Consider the following 19,470-nt stretch of genomic DNA (forward strand, 5'->3'; position numbering starts at 1 on the left):
TGAAAATGAGAATCTGGTTTAGAATGAATGATTAAGTTATTTTACATAAGTACTTCATCTGTAGCAAATGAAAATAAAATAGCAAAGTGAAGGGCAACGTAAAAACCAAAGAATATATGAAGGAACTGCAGTAATCATTTTTGTTCATTTCAAAACGAATAGAGAAATTACCTCTAGACCACCCTTAATATTGAGAACCCCCTCTGATTGAGTTTGTCTAGAAACAGTGAATTTCTTCCCCATGAGACTATACCTATGCCCTTGTTATATAGATCTCGTTGTTCACAAATCTTACGTGGATGAAAAACTGAAATTTTGGAGGAACCACTGGCCTAAGCTCCCTTCCACTGTGAATCCTTCATAGAACAATAATCTTCATTCACTAATAATTCTCATGACAATTTTCCTCAATTTTTCAACCATGGACTTAAAAATGTAATTCCCTGACTCTACTCATTTTATTTCCCTTTTATGGAATGAAAAGTATTTGTTGATACATTTTTTCATATGGTACCTAGTACTCTAAAGGTGTTCTGAAGAAAGTGGTGGCTTTATCTTTCTTAGTAATACAAAAAAATCGCAGAACGGACTTTTGAGGACACAGGGTGGGATGGTGAAGCTGGGATGAAGTGAGAGAGTAGCATGGACATATATACACTACCAAATGTGAAATAGATAGCTAGTGGGAAGCAGCTGCATAGCACAGGGAGATCAGTTCGGTGCTTTGTGACCACCTAGAGGGGTGGGATGGGGAGGGTGGGAGGGAGGCTCAAGAGGGAGGGGATATGGGGATATATGTATACATATAGCTGATTCACTTTACTGTACAGCAGAAACTAGCACAACATTGTAAAGCAATTATGCGCCAATAAACATATAAAAAAAATCAAAATCATATACAAAAATTTACACCTATTAAGGAAGCCTAATGCTGAGTGCTAAAACAAATCTTATATGTATCGTTTTTAAATTCCAAATTGCAGCTTTACATTGTTCCGTGTTAATTTTTCTTTTCTGGCCAGTCATTACAGTTTAAAAATAACTTACTTAAAAATCCAAAGTATTAGCTGTATTCCCAAGCCTCATTCATTTGGGGAATTTAAAAGATGTGACATATGAGTCCTCGTTTAAACTATTGATTACCGTGACATCTTGTGCGGAGTCCAACCCAGACCTTTCTCCACAGTGATGTTAAGAGCCTTCCATCTGCTACAACATGGATAGAACTTGAGGGCGTTTTTGCCAAGTGAAGTAAGTCAGACAAAACAAGGACAAATACTGTGTGATCTCATATGTGGAAACTGAAAAAATATAAACTCATAGGAACAGAGAACAGACTGGTAGTTCCCAGAGGGAGGGGCTGGGGGGCAGGAGAAATGGGTGCAAATGGTCAGAAGGTACAAACTTCCAATTTGTAAGCAAGTAATTGGGATAAGTATTAAGGGAAGGAAGAGGTTCAACTCTGGAAATACAGTCTCATAGGCAGCAGATCACTGTGGGTAATTGTGGAGCCCTGAAGCCAAAATGCCTGAGTTTGAATCCTGATTCCACAAAATAATAGCTGTGACTTTGGACAAGATATTTAACTTCTAGGTCTTTGTTTCCTGACCCATAAAATGGGAATTAGAAGTGTGCCCCATAAAACTGATCAGAAGGCTGAGTCCAGCTAATTCCAAAGGGCTCTAGAACACTGCCTGATATATGGGAAGCATTCAACAAATGTTAGTTATGTCATTTTCTAGGGAAAGCGTTTCTTCTCAATTATACAATATATTCTCTTTTTTAGTTTCTCAGACCAGAGTAGAGATATGAAACCATGAAAGGAGACACTGATGAAAGTGGAATTTGTGACCACTTTGTTCAGGGCCTGGAGAAATAGAGCCCAGATGGAACAGATAGGGTGTTGGTATTTGCCTATCTAAGCCACTGCCAACTTTGTAGAAGCCATAGCTGAATTTTAGGGATATTTACAACAAAAAATACATGCAGTAGAGTTTCTACTCAAAGGCAGACAGCATGCAGAGAATGTCATGGCCGACATTAGCTACATACCTGTGGGAACTGGTTAACTCAGGAGTGGTTTGGAGAGGTAGATTCCATGGCGCTCTCCCTGGAGTGATTGAAAAGATATCACCTTTATGCAGTTGCTCTGAGTGCCAGCCAGGAAGCAGCCCTTTTGCAGGGTGGAGCCTGAGGTTTAGAGACAAGATTTGGACTCATTTTGAGAGACTGAATCTTTGGTAAAAATTTATTTCCCCTGCAGTTTCACTGATGCCATAATACATAGTGAAGGATATAAATGGACACCATTGTGAAAGTTATTTTACCAGGTAGGAAACTTGCAAGAGGATTTATATTTCAAAATGACAGTGACCTAAAACTCACATCAAAAAATGTCTTAAAGAAAAAGTGTCCAGAATTGTAGTCTATGGAACCATATCACTCAGAATCTCACCCCAAAAAATGACAGACTTTAAACATCTGTGGCTTTTATTCCTCAGTTCAGTAGAACTTTGTACACAGAATAAGTTGTTAACATGCTACAGATAAAGACATTAATTCAGACTAACAAAGCCTCCCTATTTAAAAAAGAATTGCATTTTATTTCACCATTCCTTTTCAGCAATTTAAGGCATTTAATGGCTGTGTTTTATTAGGGTCATAAATTATATATGATTTGGGCACTTTATAGTATCTTAGCTTCAAATACTAATGTTACACAGGTATGTTTGGTTCTGAGATACTCAACTTTTCCTTTAAAGTTGTGCAACCAAAAATTTCAAGCATTCAGAGATGGACTGTGGAAAAGTCACCATACTTAATGGTAATATAATCCCTGAGTAATTTTATATTTTGTTATACTGCTGTAGTAGGTTATTTTCCACTTTTAGAAACATTTCTTAAAGATTCAAAATGAATTTACCTCCTAAATATTAATTTTGAGTTTATTTTCATTGAAGTTGAAATTTAATTTAAATATTTTAAAGGTAGAAAACTTGTAGTTATGCATTGCCAACTCTTAAAGAACCTCAACAGTTACCAACTTTTTCTTTCTTCAGTGGTTGATAGTTTGCAGTTTGTTCAGTAGATTTGCACTAGAGCTCAGGCCTGGCAGACACTTACTGGATTCTTTAAGCATTTTCATAGCAGTTCATTCTTAGGGAAAAGTAAAGAGAATTTGGTCGAACAGGGATCACCCTGCAGTGCTTATTCTTCTGTCATCTCCTTTTTCCTGGACCCTTGTCTCTGCCTTCACTTCACACTAATATGGGAGTATGAGGAAAAACCCTACCCCTCCCTACTCTATCTTAAATACTGTGCTATTCTACCTTAATTGTGGTCATTAATCAACTTCATCAGATAATACCATAATGAGAACATAGGTGTAACCAAAAGGAAATGCTGTAGTAAAGGATTTGTATATTTTCTCAAGCTCATATATATATATGGTTTTGCTTTAGCAGAATATTATTTTCTGTTTCACCAAATTATCATTTCTGTGTGTGTGTGCGCGCAAGTCTGAAAAGGCCTATCTTTGATGAGGTTTCAATCAGATCCCATGTAGTAAAGGTATTGAACTAACAAATGTATTGTTTAGAATAAACAATTTAGAGAAAAGGTATTAAACTTAAAAATGGGAAAAAAAAAAAGTCGTGCTTTTGGAAAATTTTCATTTGCATGTACCTGTTCAAGCTTCTGTAGAAAAGAACAATTTCAAAAGCCATGTTATAAATTTAGGGTCATATAAAAACTGGGTCAGTTCTGTTACCCAGTGCCTGATTTTCCATTGCCCACGTTTCTGTTGAACTCTGTTTTTCCTTTTCCTTTCTGTTTCAAGTCCCATTGACCATTTTTATGTTCATTACCATGGGTATGAAGGTCAGAAAGGGCAGATGAAAAGAAAATGAATCAATGGTTTTCTTTGCAAATATATATGACAAAAAAAGATTTGCTGGAGGCGAGACTCAGTAAAAACTTGCTACAACAATATTTACTGTAGAGCAGAATTCACTGTAAAGTTGACCACCTTTTGAGTCCTTCAAAGCTACAGTAATCAAGGCAGTATGGTACTGGCACAAAAACAGAAATATAGATCAATGGTACAGGATAGAATGCCCAGAGATAAACGCACGCACATATGGGCACCTAATTTACGACAAAGGAGGCAAGAACATACAATGGAGAAAAGACAGCCTCTTCAATAAGTGGTGCTGGGAAAACTGGACAGCTACATGTAAAAGAATGAAATTAGAACACTCCCTAACACCGTACACAAAAATAAACTCCAAATGGATTAAAGATTTAAATGTAAGACCAGACACTATAAAACTCTTAGGCGAAAGCATAGGAAAAACACTCTTTGACATAAACCACAACAAGATCTTTTTTGACCCACCTCCTAGAGTAACGGAAATAAAAACAAAAATAAACAAATGGGACTTAATTAAACTTAAAAGCTTTTGCACAGCAAAGGAAACCACAGCAAAGGAAACCATAAACAAGACAAAAAGACAACTCTCAGAATGGGGAAAATGTTTGCAAATGAAACAACAGACAAAGAATTAATCTCCAAAATATACATACAGCTCATGGAGCTCAATATCAAAAAAACAAACAATCTAGTTAAAAAATGGGTGGAAGACCTAAATAGACATTTCACCAAGGAAGACATACAGATGGCCAAGAGACACGTGAAAAGCTGCTCAACATCACTAATTATTAGAGAAATGCAAATCAAAACTACAATGAGGTATCACCTCACGCTGGTCAGAATGGCCATTATCAAGCAATCTAGAAACAATAAATGCTGGAAGAGGTGTTGTGAAAAGGGAACCCTCCTGCACTGTTGGTGGGAATGTAAATTGATACAGTCACTATGGAGAACAGTATGAAGGTTCCTTAAAAACTAAAAATAGAATTACCATATGACCCAGCAATCCCACTACTGGGCATACACCCTGAGAAAGCCATAATTCAAAAAGAGACATGTACCACAATGTTCATTGCAGTGCTATTTACAATAGCCAACTCATGGAAGCAACCTAAATGTCCTTGGATAAAGAAGATGTGGCACATATATACAATGGAGTATTACTCAGCTATAAAAAGAAATGAAATTGAGTTATTTGTAGTGAGGCGGATGGACCTAGAGTCATACAGAGTGAAGTAAGTCAGAAAGAGAAAAACAAATACGTTATGCTAACACATATATATGGAATCTAAAATTAAAAAAAGAATGGTACTGATGAACCTAGTTGCAGGGCAGGAATACAGACATAGACATCGAAAGTGGACTTGAGGACATGGGGTGGGAGGGGGAAGCTGGGGCGAAGTGGGAGTAGCATTGACATATATGCACTACTGAATGTAAAATAGTTGGCTGGTGGGAAGCAGCAGCATAGCACAGGGATATCGACTCCATGCTTTGCGATGACCTAGAGGAGTGGGATAGGGAGGATGGGAGGGAGGCTCAAGAGGGAAGGGATATGGGGACGTGTGTATGCATATGGCTGATTCTCTTTGTTGTGCAACAGAAGCACAGTATTGTGAAGCAATTATACTCCAATAAAGATCTATTTAAAAAAAAACAAACCAGAATACAGTGATGAAGTAAAAAAAAAAAAAAAAAGCCTACCTGGGGTATTTGGATGATATAGGAGTTGCATATAATTTCTATCTTTTTTATAATTCTCAACATGGAGAATCAGAAAATTCCTTTTGTTGTTGCAGTTTTGTTTTTTCTTTCCGAGCCAAGACAATTTTCAAGAGGGTATTGCAATTTTATAAATTGTTAGAATTTTCCATCAATGTAAGGAATTCCTCTCTAGTATCCAAATAACAGACCTCACCAGTTCATTAATTTTTTCAGACCATTCAGATATCATTTAGTGGGTTAGTTTCATTAACATTACAAATAGTTCCCGATTTGTGATGGTTCAACTTATGGTTTTTCAAACTTACGATGATGGGAAAGCAATACACACTTCAGTAGAAACCATACTGTGAATGTTGATCTTTTCCTGGGCTAGCAACAAGAGGTACATACTCTCTTGGGATGCTGGGTAGTGGCAGCAAGGTGCAGCTCCCAGACAGCCACGTGATCATGAGGGTAAACAACTGATGCACTTACAACCAGACAACCATTCTGTTTTTCACTTTCAGTACAGTATTCAGTAAATGACATAGTCAGTGCTTTATTATAAAATAAGCTTTTGTAAGATGATTTTGCCCAACTGTAGGCAAATATAAGTATTCTGAGCACCTTTAAGGTAGGCTAGGCTAAGCTTTGATGTTTGGTAGGTTAAATGTATTAAATGCATTTTTGACTTAATGATCTTTTCAACTTAAGATGAGTTTATTGGGATGCAACCTCATTACGAGGAAGATCTGTATTAGTAATGTTGCGATTAGGTATGTTAGTTTGTGTGTGTTTCAAATTCAGTCTGCTCGTTTTCGGTATTCTCTTTTCACTCGGCATAAACCTCCACATCCAGGATGCAGTTGTTTTTATAAAATTTGGAGACAAGGCTATTGCCAGTAGATGATTCCCATGAGGAAAGAGACACTTCTTTTGCTGATTGACTATTCACCAAATACTGTTTATTTAGCAGTTGTTTAATTGTTCACATAAGTTGGAGACATTCGGCTCCGTTTAAAACAGGAGAGCCAAGGTGCTGTTTAATGAACGGAAGCAGTTATATGAGTACACTCAAAGGCTCTACAGTGATTCCATACAGGGCTTCCCAGGGAGGATCTGGCTGAGGGTTTAGTGTTGGCACACTGAACTCAAACTCATGCCTGGCTAAGATTCTATGTTTTCAAATATTCAGTTGAATCCTAAGTGGTCTTCATTCTTCCTTTTAGGGATTTATATTGCTTCAGAGATACAGACTTGCACTTTGTCAGTTCTAGCATGAAGGCGATATGGATATGACTGGTAGAAGATTGAGAGTATGGGCGGCAGGTGTTAGGAGGTAAACTCTGTGGCTGAAAAACAGAAAGGCAAATAACTTTGCCATATGGTATTTTGACCTGTGATATCGGCATTCTTCCTGTGGGGCTCCATCCTGCCAAGCTAACCAGGCACTGAAGCTGAGGGGCAGAAATAGCTGGACTTTACCAGAAGGAGGTAGCAGTTGACATGTGGCCAGTCTGTTTGATCTAGAGGATGCCCCGCCAAAGCAGAAATAAGTACATGGTGAAAGCCTGATCAGATGGTTAAAAGGGGGGTTTGGGGGCTATGGTTTAGAAGATTGATCTTTGGAAGGCTTGAGCTTTGCCTTAGCAATACATACCATTGGAAACCTCTTTGTATTTAATGAGCACAACCTAGAGTCATAGTGAATAAGGATTCTGTCATCAAGGCCAAGCATATGGGAACCATGTTTATAGTTAGAATTTACTGGAAATAGATAATACGAATTCCTCGAAGCACAATGGAAGTGTAGCTGGTGTGCATGGCACAACAGTACTGGTTGATAAAATACTGAAATACTTGTGTTCTATTCTAAACTGCTGCTACCCAGTCCTTCCTGGGACTCCCTCAAATAACCCCTTGCTCCTTCAGACCAAAGTGGCCAAAGAAATCAGCTCTCCTAGCACAACTCAACTTATTTGCCTGTCACCCAGTCTGTCCTTCCTCCAATTTGCCTTCCCCTTCCCTATCTCTCTCTCCCTAGTCAAACAGGCCTGAACATCTGGAGTTGGTGATGGTCCCGCAGCAAGAGATCATGGGTCATCCACAGCTGGCCAAGATTCCCCTCAAGTTACCCCCTTACAGCTACTAGTAGAAGCCATAGCCTGTATAGTGTATTTCATCTGTTGTTAAATATTCAGGCATCACCCCTGACTGTAAGAGCTGCTTCAGTGTTGACGTGGCATGGCTTCACAACCTTATAACACGATTTTCTTCCCTTTTCTTCAAGATCCTTAATCAGAAAGAGAAAGAAACAGACAGAGATGCATAATTAGGTGTCATGCCTTGTTTGTTTCTTGGTTACATGTGATTGAGATTGTTCCAAAATATAGTAGTAAAGAAACCAGTTTTAGGAGATATGAGACCTGAATTGAAATAATAGCATTACAGCTCTGTGACCTTGAAGAAGGTATTTAACCTCTGTGGTCTTCAATCTCCTCATGTGTATACTAGCAAATATAATATCTAACTCATAATGTTCTTGTAAGGATTTAATAAGATAATGGACATTATGTGCTTACCTCTGTGCTTACAGAGCCTGGAACACAGGAAGTACTCAGTAAACAGCAGTTATCCTATTAATATAATGCTACTTGTACAGAACGCAGTGAAGAAGTTTGTTTTCATTAAAAGTGAATCCTAACATCATTTTCTGAATTAGCATCATTTTAAATGGCATAAATATTCAATTTTGAAGATTATCTTTCATCAATAGTGTTTCACTTTTGGTCTGAAATACACAATGTATACACTCTACCAATGATTCAACACTGTTTAAGAATGTCTGTATCATCCTATGGCTTTTAAACTGGACTATTTAGCATTCTGTCTTCCTCTCAAGTATTAATTGGCCTATGTAAAAGTCACCGTGTCTTCTAGTGCAACTAGAACGATTAACTACATGTGCTCTAACCAGTACCCTCTCACTGTAAAACCATTTGTATGCTAACCAGGTCCCTCAAACAATTGTTTGTTTTCACACACAGCGAAGAATTTTTCAAAATGTGATGGAGTGACTCAAGGCATATATTTATTCCTCTTCTCTCTCCTCCATTTTTCTCTTAATCCATTCATTCTAAGCAAATATCAGGTGGTTGTTTTTTTTTTTCCCAAATGAAATAATGAACGAATAACTCCTATCAAATAACTTTTATTCTAATAAACCTACCAGTGGAATCAGGAAAGATCTTGCTACTTGTTCGCATATATCACAGTCATTCTGGGTTGTTTGATCAAGGGTCGTGGAGCAAACTTCTCTTTAAATCAGAAAGATAGTATTTAAGTCAGTATGTATAATTTAATGTTGTCTTGAGGGAGCCCTGTAAAATAAAAAAAGCTTGTTCTCCAGTTTTTGTGGAGCTGTTTTCGTGTTATTCAGATTGTAGTGAAGAGTTAATTGGATGAAAAATGATGCTTGCCATCAAAAAGATCCTCAAAATAGTTCTTAATCTGAAAAGATCAAAGTACAGAGACCTTGTATTTACTAGTTTTCCCTTCTTATATATCTACTCATCAGATATCAGCTTTGTTACTTACTGTTTTGGAGGGGAAATTAAATAATGTCTTTTGAGGGTCTTGGTAATGATTTATATTTTTAGACTTCCTTTGACTGTTAGCATTTGGGCAACACACCACCGAAATCTTTTCTTCCATTATCACCTGACATTAACCTGCCTTTGGTTTTTAGGCTTTAACTGGGGACCTGCATCTAACCTTTCATTATCTTAGCCTGTAGAGGAAGAGTGTCTTCCTTTACAAATTTCTAAGAAAAAGCAAACAAGCAATCCCTCTTAAGAGTGACAATGGAAATGCCTCTGTGTGCATAGACTTTGGCTCAGAAGCAATTGCTAACACACGTGTGGAATGAAAGATTGAAGGGCTCTCAGCTGCCCGTCCTGACATGTGGACAAGCCAGGTGGCTGATCCGCTTATTATCCCTTTATTATAGTAAGACTCCCTTTCCTCTGGAGGATGTGTGGAGCTATCTGATTTTGGCATTTTTTTGTTCGTTTAGTTTTGTTTTTTGGTAGGCATCAGTCTTTTAACATGCTTTCTACCAGGGAGTCATCCCTGCTTCAGATTGTGTAGACTTTCCACACTGCCCTGAAATTCAGAGCTGCAATCAGGAGCTGTCACCTGGCTACAATAGCTAAAGTAATCCCAGAGAACAGGAAGAAAAAAGCATTAGCCTTAAAGGTGAAACACTAATCTTCTATATTTCAGAAAAAAGATACTCCCAAATGGAACATTTCATCTTCTGCTTCCTTAATTATCTCCAGATTGGGTAAATCTTTTATTCACAGAAGTTTTAAGGTATGACTGGAACGTGTTTTACTTCTTGAGGACTCAGTAGAATATCTGTAAATTGTTGATAGAAAGGCATCTTCTTTCTGGTTCATTGATTAAATACATATTCATTCATTTAAAAAGAGTTGAGAGCCAACTACAAATCAATACAATTACTACCAAAAAATGTGATGCATCAGTCAATGAACTGTCCCTTTCTCTCAAACAAAAGTACCTTTGTCATTTTAACAGAGGGCCTAAAATTCTAATCTTTGGAATTAATCTATCGATATTGTTTCTGTAAGAATCTTGTTTAAATGTAAATACATTACCTGTAAGAGATAACACCTAGTATGTAAAGTTGCCTAGCAGAGAGCAGGGCTCTAAGAGATTAAAAAAGCATATACATCTGTTTTAACTGAGGTGTAGGGAAGGGAAAACAAATTTCTAGACCTTTTGACAAAGAGAGAATGGGGTGATCCAGAAATGAAAGAACATGTGAAGAATAGATACATGGGAAGGAATAAAGGAGCATTTAAAATACCTAAATGACAATAATTGTTTAATCCCCCAAGCTGAGTTTCCTCCATTAGCACTGGGTTTAATAAATGGCAATGCTGCAATGACAGTCACTCATAAAACAGTGATTTCATTTATTTTCTTATCTATTTGCCTTTAAGTGGAAAGTCATAAAGCAAGACAGTCTGTGGGTTGATAAAGTTCCTATTTCAAAAGCTGTAATTAATGACAACAATGCTTTGGTTATGTCCATACAATATTTTTAATTTGCCAATTTTGACTGTATTCTGAATGTGCACATTTATAGTGCAGGAGAATGTTATGACTTAACCTATATGTTTTGGATTCAGATGTAGACAGTCAAACTGATAAAAATTATTTGATATATTCTAAAGTTAGCAACACACACACACACACACACACACACACACACACAGAGAAATGTAGAGCTCTCTATTTTAACATAATAGCACTTCCAGATATGATTCAGAAAGTTTTTAGTAAGAGTCTTAACTAACCACCCATTTATTCATACACATAATAGCAGACAAAATGGCGTCTTTAGCTGTAGCAGAATTGCTTTAATATCGCACAATCTTCCTTAGGTGACCAGGCATGCTTTTCATATATTAAATGCATAAATAAAGCGCTGTATGTTAGATGTAAGGAATCATCCTATACTGAGATTTCTGAAGACTAAGAACTAAAGAAAAAGGATTTTTAAACCTTAGAACAAGTTAGCAAAGCTGTAAAATCTCCTCCCCCAGGGCCTTTATAAATAGGACAGATGTCAGAGATGGCTTAGGGGTAGTAGAGCTGGACAAAATCAATCACCTTTACATCTCTTCCAGTTCTTGAATCTTCACAACATCCATTTGAAATATGCAAACAAGTCATTACTGGAGCCTATTTTACAAAGTAATTGTTTAATTTGAGTGAGTTACTGTTAGAGAGAGTGCACATGTATCTTTTGAGGTTCTTCTATTCCTGTGTCCTCGATTTTAATCATATAGATTGCTTTAACAAATTATATCAGTGAATAGTATTTTATTTAGAAGTTGAAACTCATAAATCCAATTTTAATTTTCTTTAAAAATACTATAAATAGTATTTCTTTGAATACTAAGTATTAGAATACTAATATTCTTTGAATATATAAATTTCTTTTCATTCTTTCCACTTAAATTAAAATATCAGTCTGTCAGGTGAAGTAGCTCATATGCAAAAGAAAATTATCCCTGAAAACAAGAATAGTATCTTATGAAATGAACATAGTTCTAGGAAAGTTGTATTACAACTGTAAAGGCATTATGCAATCCGATGTTATGTTTAATATTAAACAGATACAGGATATTAATTATATTTACATTGTGTACCAATTTTCCCAAACAACATGGAGCAAATAACGTGGTTTACATGCTTTACAGTCTTCACAAGCATCCCATGTTGCTGTTAGCTGTTTTGATTTCTCAGCTGTGAGAATTATAATAGATGTTATAATGTACTATTTCCATACTCTTAATTGCACAAGAGTTACCTTTTCTCCTTAAAAGATGATTGTCTATAATATTTCCAGGAAAATGGATCTAATTGTATTATAAAAGCATTCTTTAAAAAAATTCTTTTTCTTTTTAATAGAGATAGAAAAGATAGAAAAGTTTTTTGCAGTCATGTTAATGGTGCTCCAGAAATCTTAATATGTTGCTTAGTTATAAAGAAACTAAAATGTTTTTAAAACGATTCTAGGAAAGTTAATTTTTTAAAGATTTTAAAAAATTTGTTCCCAGTTTTGTTGAGATATAATTGATGTCCAGCACTGTATAAGTTTAAGGTGTACAGCATAATGATTTGATTTACATACATCATGAAATGAGTATCACAGTGTATGAGGGTTCTCTCTTCTCCATATACTTACCAACACTTGCTATTAGTTGTCGTTTTGACTCTGGTCATTCTGACACGCGTGAGGTGGCATCTTATTGTGGATTTGAATTTCCCCGATGATTAGTGAAGTTGAGCATCTTTTCATGTGCCTGTTGGCCATCAGTATGCCTTCCCTGGAAAAATGTCTATTCAGAACCTCTGCCCATTTCCAACCAGGTTTTTTTTTTTTTTTTTCCTGACATTGAGTTGCATGCGTGCATCGTATATTTTGGATATTAATTCCTTATTGGAGATACCTTTTGCAAATATCTTCTCCCATTCAGTAGGTGTCCTATTTGTTTTGTTGATAGTTTCCTTCACTGTGCAAAAGGTTTTAGGTTGATGTAGTCCATTTGTTTATTTTTGGGTTTTCTTTTGCCTTTGCCTGAGGAGACATATTCCAAAAGATATTGCTAAGGCTGATGTGGAAGAGCTTAGGTTTTCTTTAAGAAGTTTTATGGTTTCAGGTCTTAGATTTAAGTCTTTGATTTATTTTGAAGTTATTTGTGTGCAAGGTGTTAGAGAGTAGTCCAGTTTGATTCTTCTGCATGTAGTTGTCCAGTTTTCCCGACACTTTATCGTAAAGGCTGTCTTAACCCATTTTATATATTTTTGCTTCCTTTGTCATATACTGATTGCTCACATAGGTGTGTGTCCATTTCTGGGCTCTCTACTTTGTTCCACTGATCTATATCTGTTTTTGTACCAGTACCATACTGTTTTGATTACTGTAGCTTTTTAGTATAGTTTGAAAGTGCTAATATTTAAAGCAGTTGTCACAAATTCTTAGAAATGATGGGATCTTCAACTTAAGAAATAGAAAATCTCCATAGGATTCAATATTCAAAAGCCAAATATTGTAAGGGAGCATATCAATGGAAATAATCCTTATATTCCTCAGTGTTTTTTTTTTTTCAATCAGTACTATACTTCACTAGAACTCGAGTCTCAAACAGTTCTTCAAATTATGATCAAATCTCAATATTCTAGGTGGATAGACAGGTAAAATCAAACAAAATCCCAAACTGCATAATTTTAATATTTTGAAATTTGAAGGTATTTCATGCTTTTTTTCTGATAACTTTATATACCAAACTTTTTTTACTTGATTTTATATCAACTAGTAATCAATATGTTTTTTATTCCTACATTCTGCTTTATATTTTAAAGTGGGAGGAAATATATATATATATTTTACATAAAGGCCTTGTACCTTAAGAAATATACATGAAACTGCATATATTAATACAGTTCATAAATTATAGAGATATTTGTACTGTAAAAAAATTAAAATGTGAAATAAACAACATCTCTGTGGGTTCGTAGAACAAATTGGGATCAATGACACCTACAAAAAAACCAAAAAAAAACCCCAAACAACAACAAAAACAAAACAACAAATAAAAAATTTGTATGCTTCCCAAACCATGATTTCATTTGATCCTTATGACAATCATGTGATGTTAAGTACTTTACTCAAGTTTAGACAGCTAATACGTGGCAGCTAAAAACTCTGATTCAAGGTTTTGATCTCTAAGCCTCAGAACACTTCCACTATTACCTGCTATTTTTCACGAAGAAAACTTGATGGAGAGGCCAGAGCTTGAAGGTGAAAAAGAGCTTGCTGGGTGAAAAAGAAAGAGAAGGTTTACTTTTCAGATGATGACATTGCATACCAAAAAATCCATAGGTGGGAAAAAATGTGTGTTTTAGGGAGGTGAATGCTAACAATGAATGAAGTAGAGTATTAAGTACTGAAAATACTTGTATACAATACCAATTGTAATTAATTGTAAATAATGCTAGTAAGTTTCAACTAGACCATGATATTAGGCCAAGGAGTTTTGATTTATTGTGGCCAGCAACTGAGAACAATTATGATTTAGAGACTAGTCATTGGGTGAAAGCTGTATTTGTAAAACCAATTCTAAGAATGCATTGATGATAAAAAAAAAAAAAGGTAACTTCCAGCATATCAAAGAAAGTTCAATTGCTAGAACTTCATTCACCAACTGTATATTGAACACTGTTTATTCTGTGTCAGGCAGTATACTAGATGTTTGTTTCCCAGTCAGAGAGAGAGGGAAGTTTATAAAAGAGCATGTGTGAAATGCATCTGTGTTCATGGAATAGTATAAATAACAACAGCAATAATGTGACAAGAGTTTAAGAAGCACGAAAAATAATGGTGGAAATTGTGTCTAAGAGAAAGGAATTCTGATCAGCTTTTGAAGGACCTTGTATGCCTTTGGCTTCACTCTTAGTGGTATCCCTAAGACCTTGGGGAGAAGCTCAGCAGAGTTGGAAGCAGTGGCTGGAGTAAGAAGGGAATGGGAATACAGCAGGTGCAGTCTATATGTTGAAGAAGTTTAACAGTTAAGAAAAGTAGGAAAGAAGGGATACTACCTCAAGAAATGTTCAATCAGAAAAAGAGACTTTGTTCTTGAGTGTAGGTTTAAAAAAATTGAATGAGATTGCAGGCAGGAGTTAGACCTATTGGAAAGATAGACATGGGAAATACAGCCAAGCAGCAAATCTTGATGGGGCAAAACCCCCAAAGTGGGATGTGACAGAGTGTAGGGTGAGGAGGTTAACTTCGGTGGGGGAGGATTGATACTGGTCCTGCTAAGATATGATGATATTGTGACAAGTGCAGATATTTGACCATATCTGCCATTATAGAAGAAAAATCTCCACTCCTTCACAAAATGCACTATCTCGATTATCTTTAGTCAGAAAGGACATTTGATGAGATTTGTCTTCCACTATCACTTTAACTGAACAGAGTTATGTTTAAAAATAATTTGAACATTCAAGAACATACAGATGAATCATGCTATCCTTGCATTATCCTGGAAGGCTTATTTGTAAAATGAGGTTCATTAAAAAATGGAAGCTATTTCAGCTAATTGGGTAAGGCTTATAGAAAATTTAAAAACATGGATACTATTCTCCTGTGTTTATATGTTTTAAATCCTCCTCATGATAGAGTTTTTCTTTCTTGTAATTAATTACTATATTTTAAATTCTGCTACCTTGCTCAGGTCACCTAAAATTAGATGTGAGGGACTGGAAATGTTTTCTAAACGTGCATTACTGACAACTGAAGTGATATTCTCACCAGGACTACCATACTTGTTAAAATTTTAAGAGTCTTTGTACTATTTTAAAATTTCTCATGTGCTAATCTGTTATCACAGTGTCTCTCTCAGGTCCCCCCAAGTCCTCATGATTTAGCAACTAAAGAGATAATTCTGGGTATATCAGAGAGCCTCCAACCCTGTTCCTTGCTATGTCCAAATAATGATTGCTGGTTGTGAAATGCTCTGAATGCCTGAAAGTCTTCATGAGATGAATCATTTAATGCAACATGGACATATTCTGAGGAATTCATGCAGCCTCCATTATCCTGTGCCTCTTCTTGTCACACGTAAATAGGTAGAAGTAGTGATCAGGGTGAGTTTTCTCTCTGTTATCAGGGTGTGGACTAAAGGAGCCTCATGGGTTATACACACCGTTACTTCAGAAATGTTCATTGGGAATCAAGGATGGATTATTGCCCAAAGAAATTGTACACTGTTTACCCATATTGCCTGGTTTCAGTTGAGAATTTGAATTGAGGCAAGCATTGCCATTTCTCAAACTGTCCCATCTCTATCTCCATTTTCAAGAAAGAAGACAACGTTTTGGTTTTAGCAGTTTTCCAGCTGAAGTATATCAGCATTGGTCAAAGAGGTTAAAGGTATTGATTCCCTCAATTTTGAGGTTAATTCCCAAGGCCTGGGGCAACCTCTACACTTATTCTACAGATAATTTCTGCTATTTACTTCGGTGTAACTTGCAAATTTTCATTGTCTTAATATGTTTTGGTATGAAAATTTGGGAAGAACTGATTGAGGTACAATCCATTAAGCCATCACCCAGCTGTCTTACCAGTTACCCAACAGTGAGGGAAACCAAGACAAGAGTATATCAAGGGCGGGGGGAAGACAATAGTAGCTAGTCTATGAAGAAACCAATTGACTCTTTCATTCTTCTAAACAAATTTCTCTTTTGTCCCTACATGTTACCAATAGAAAGAATCTAATGGTTCTATATATTGCCCTGAGAAATCCAAACATTTTTTCCTGTTTTCTCAAAATGTATAAGTAGCTGAGCCTTTTCCCTTAACACCAGATGTACATTTTCACTCCTTCTGTCATGTTCATCAGTTACCTGACAGTCTTAAAAATGAAAACTCATACTTGTATTTGAGCCAACACAAGTATCACTTTTTTTAAAAAAATCTTGCTTTTTTAGAACTACTGATGCATTTTTGGTTTCTAACTAAAAATTTTTATAATCTCCTGGGTTTATGAAGTATTTTGACAAAACGAATACCCTTGTATAACAGTAATTGTATAAATATACATGAAAACATACAAGGAAACCTATTAGTGGTAACACTTTAGCTAGTGAAGCTACATCATAAAAATTTGTTGACTTCCCCAAACAAATGGTTGAACAAATACTTAATTTTGCACATCCTAGAAGATGTTAGATTGGCCTTTTCATTATTATTATTTTGCCTCAACTAAGTAAAGTAAAACATACATTTTTTGAGGTGTTTTTTTTCTTCAGGGGCTTGCAACAGAAAAGAACGTTATAAGATGTAACTCACCTTCTCAAAACATTCTTAACTATGATAACAGCAATCACTTATTTAACGCTTGCCAAGAAAAATGCTAAGAGCTTTTGATACAATTCTTATAACAACCTGGTAAAACACAGAGAAAGTACAAAACTTACCCAAGTTACTCAGTTTACAATTGATGGGACCAGAAATTGGACTCAAGAATCTGGCTCCAGATTCTCCACTACAAGAATCTCCACTGCACTGCATTTATTTACATGACTAACACATGTTGAATTCCTACTCTGAGCCTACATCTCTCAGTGCTTTGCCATGAATAACTTTTGACCCTCACAACAACCCACTGGTAGACTCAGTTGATATTTCCATGTACAGCTGAGAAAACTAATGCTAAATTGATTAAATTAATGCCCCATAGGTATTGACAAAACTGTGATTATAAATCCTAAGTGTGTCTTGACTGAAAAATCTGGGCAATTGCAATAATCAGTGTCAGATTAGTACATGACTGTAGCCTTATTATGTGACTGTACTTTGGATTTGGGAGAGATGGGCAAGATTACGGATCATTATGAGAGAAATTGGATGAAAGATGGTGGAGTAGAAGGATATGCTCTCACTCCCTCTTACGAGAACACCAGAATCACAACTAACTGCTGAACAATCAACAGGAAGAAACTGGAACTCAACGAAAAAGATACCCCACATCCAAACACAAAGGAGAAGCCACAGTGAGATGGTAGGAAGGGCACAATCACAATAAAATCAAATCCCATAACTGCTGGCTGGGTGACTCACAAACTGGAGAACACTTATACCACAGAAGTCCACCCACTGGAGTGAAGGTTCTGAGCCCCACCTCAGGCTTCCGAACCTGGGGGTCTGGCAATGGGAGGAGGAATTCCTAGAGAATCAGACTTTGAAGGCTAGTGGGATTTGATTGCAGGACTTCGACAGAACTGGGGGAAACAAAGACTCCACTCTTGGAGGGCATACAAAAAGTAGTGTGTCTGTCGGGACCCAGGGGAAGGAGCAGTGACCCCATAGGAGACTGAACCAGACCTACCTACTAGTGTTGGAGGGTCTCCTGCAGAGGCAGGGGGTGCCTGTGTCTCACCATGAGGACAAGGACACTGGCAGCAGAAGTTCTGGGAAGTACTCCTTGCCGTGAGCCCTCCCAGACTCTGCAATTAACCCCACCAAAGAGCCAGGTAGGCTCCAGTGTTGGGTCGCCGCAGTCCAAACAACCAACAGGGAGGGAACCCAGGCCCACCCATTAGCAGTCAAGCAGATTAAAGTTTTACTGACTTATGCCTACCAGAGCAACACACAGCTCTACCCACCACCAGTCCCTCCCATCAGGAAACTTGCATAAGCCTCTTAGATAGCCTCATCCACCAGAGGGCAGACAGCAGAATCAAGAAGAACTACAGTCCTGCAGCCTGTGGAACAAAAACCACATTCACAGAAAGACAGACAAGATGAAAAGGCAGAGGGCTATGTACCAGATGAAGGAACAAGATAAATCCCCAGAAAAACAACTAAATGAAGTGGAGATAGGCACCCTTCCAGAAAAAGAATTCAGAATAATGATAGTGAAGATGATCCAGGACTTCAGAAAAAGGATGGAGGCAAAGATCGAGAAGATGCAAGAAATGTTTAACAAAGACCTAGAAGAATTAAAGAACAAACAAACAGAGATGAACAATACAATAACTGAAATGAAAACTACACTAGAAGGAATCATTACCAGAATAACTGAGGCAGAAGAACGGATAAGTGACCTGGAAGACAGAATGGTGGAATTCACTGCTGCGGAACAGAATAAAGAAAAAAGAATGAAAAGAAATGAAGACAGCCTAAGAGACCTCTGGGACAACTTTAAATGCAACAACATTCGCATTATAGGGGTCCCAGAAGGAGAAGACAGAGAGAAAGGACCCGGGAAAATATTTGAAGAGATTATAGTCGAAAACTTCCCTAACATGGGAAAGGAAATAGCCACCCAAGTCCAGGAAGCGCAGAGAGTCCCATACAGGATAAACCCAAGGAGAAACATGCCGAGACCCATAGTAATCAAATTGGCAAAAATTAAAGACAAAGAAAAATTACTGAAAGCAGCAAGGGAAAAACGACAAATAACATACCAGGGAACTCCCATAAGGTTAACAGCTGATTTCTCAGCAGAGATTCTACAAGCCAGAAGGGAGTGGCATGATATACTTAAAGTGATGAAAGGGAAGCACCTACAACCAAGATGACTCTACCCAGCAAGGATCTCATTCAGATTCGATGGAGAAATCAAAAGCTTTACAGACAAGCAAAAGCTAAGAGAATTCAGCACCACCAACCGAGCTCTACAACAAATGCTAAAGGAACTTCTCTAAGTGGGAAACACAAGAGAAGAAAAGGA

General features: G+C 36.8%; 1 protein-coding gene across 1 annotated transcript in view; it reads left to right on the forward strand.

Annotated features, from left to right (window-relative positions):
• LRP1B (LDL receptor related protein 1B) overlaps positions 1-19,470 on the forward strand; it is a 1,676,205-nt gene that overhangs the window by 463,438 nt on the left and 1,193,297 nt on the right. The window lies entirely within an intron of this gene.

This window comes from Eschrichtius robustus, chromosome 5, assembly GCF_028021215.1.
Source record: "Eschrichtius robustus isolate mEscRob2 chromosome 5, mEscRob2.pri, whole genome shotgun sequence".
NCBI classification, from domain to species: Eukaryota; Metazoa; Chordata; class Mammalia; order Artiodactyla; family Eschrichtiidae; genus Eschrichtius; species Eschrichtius robustus.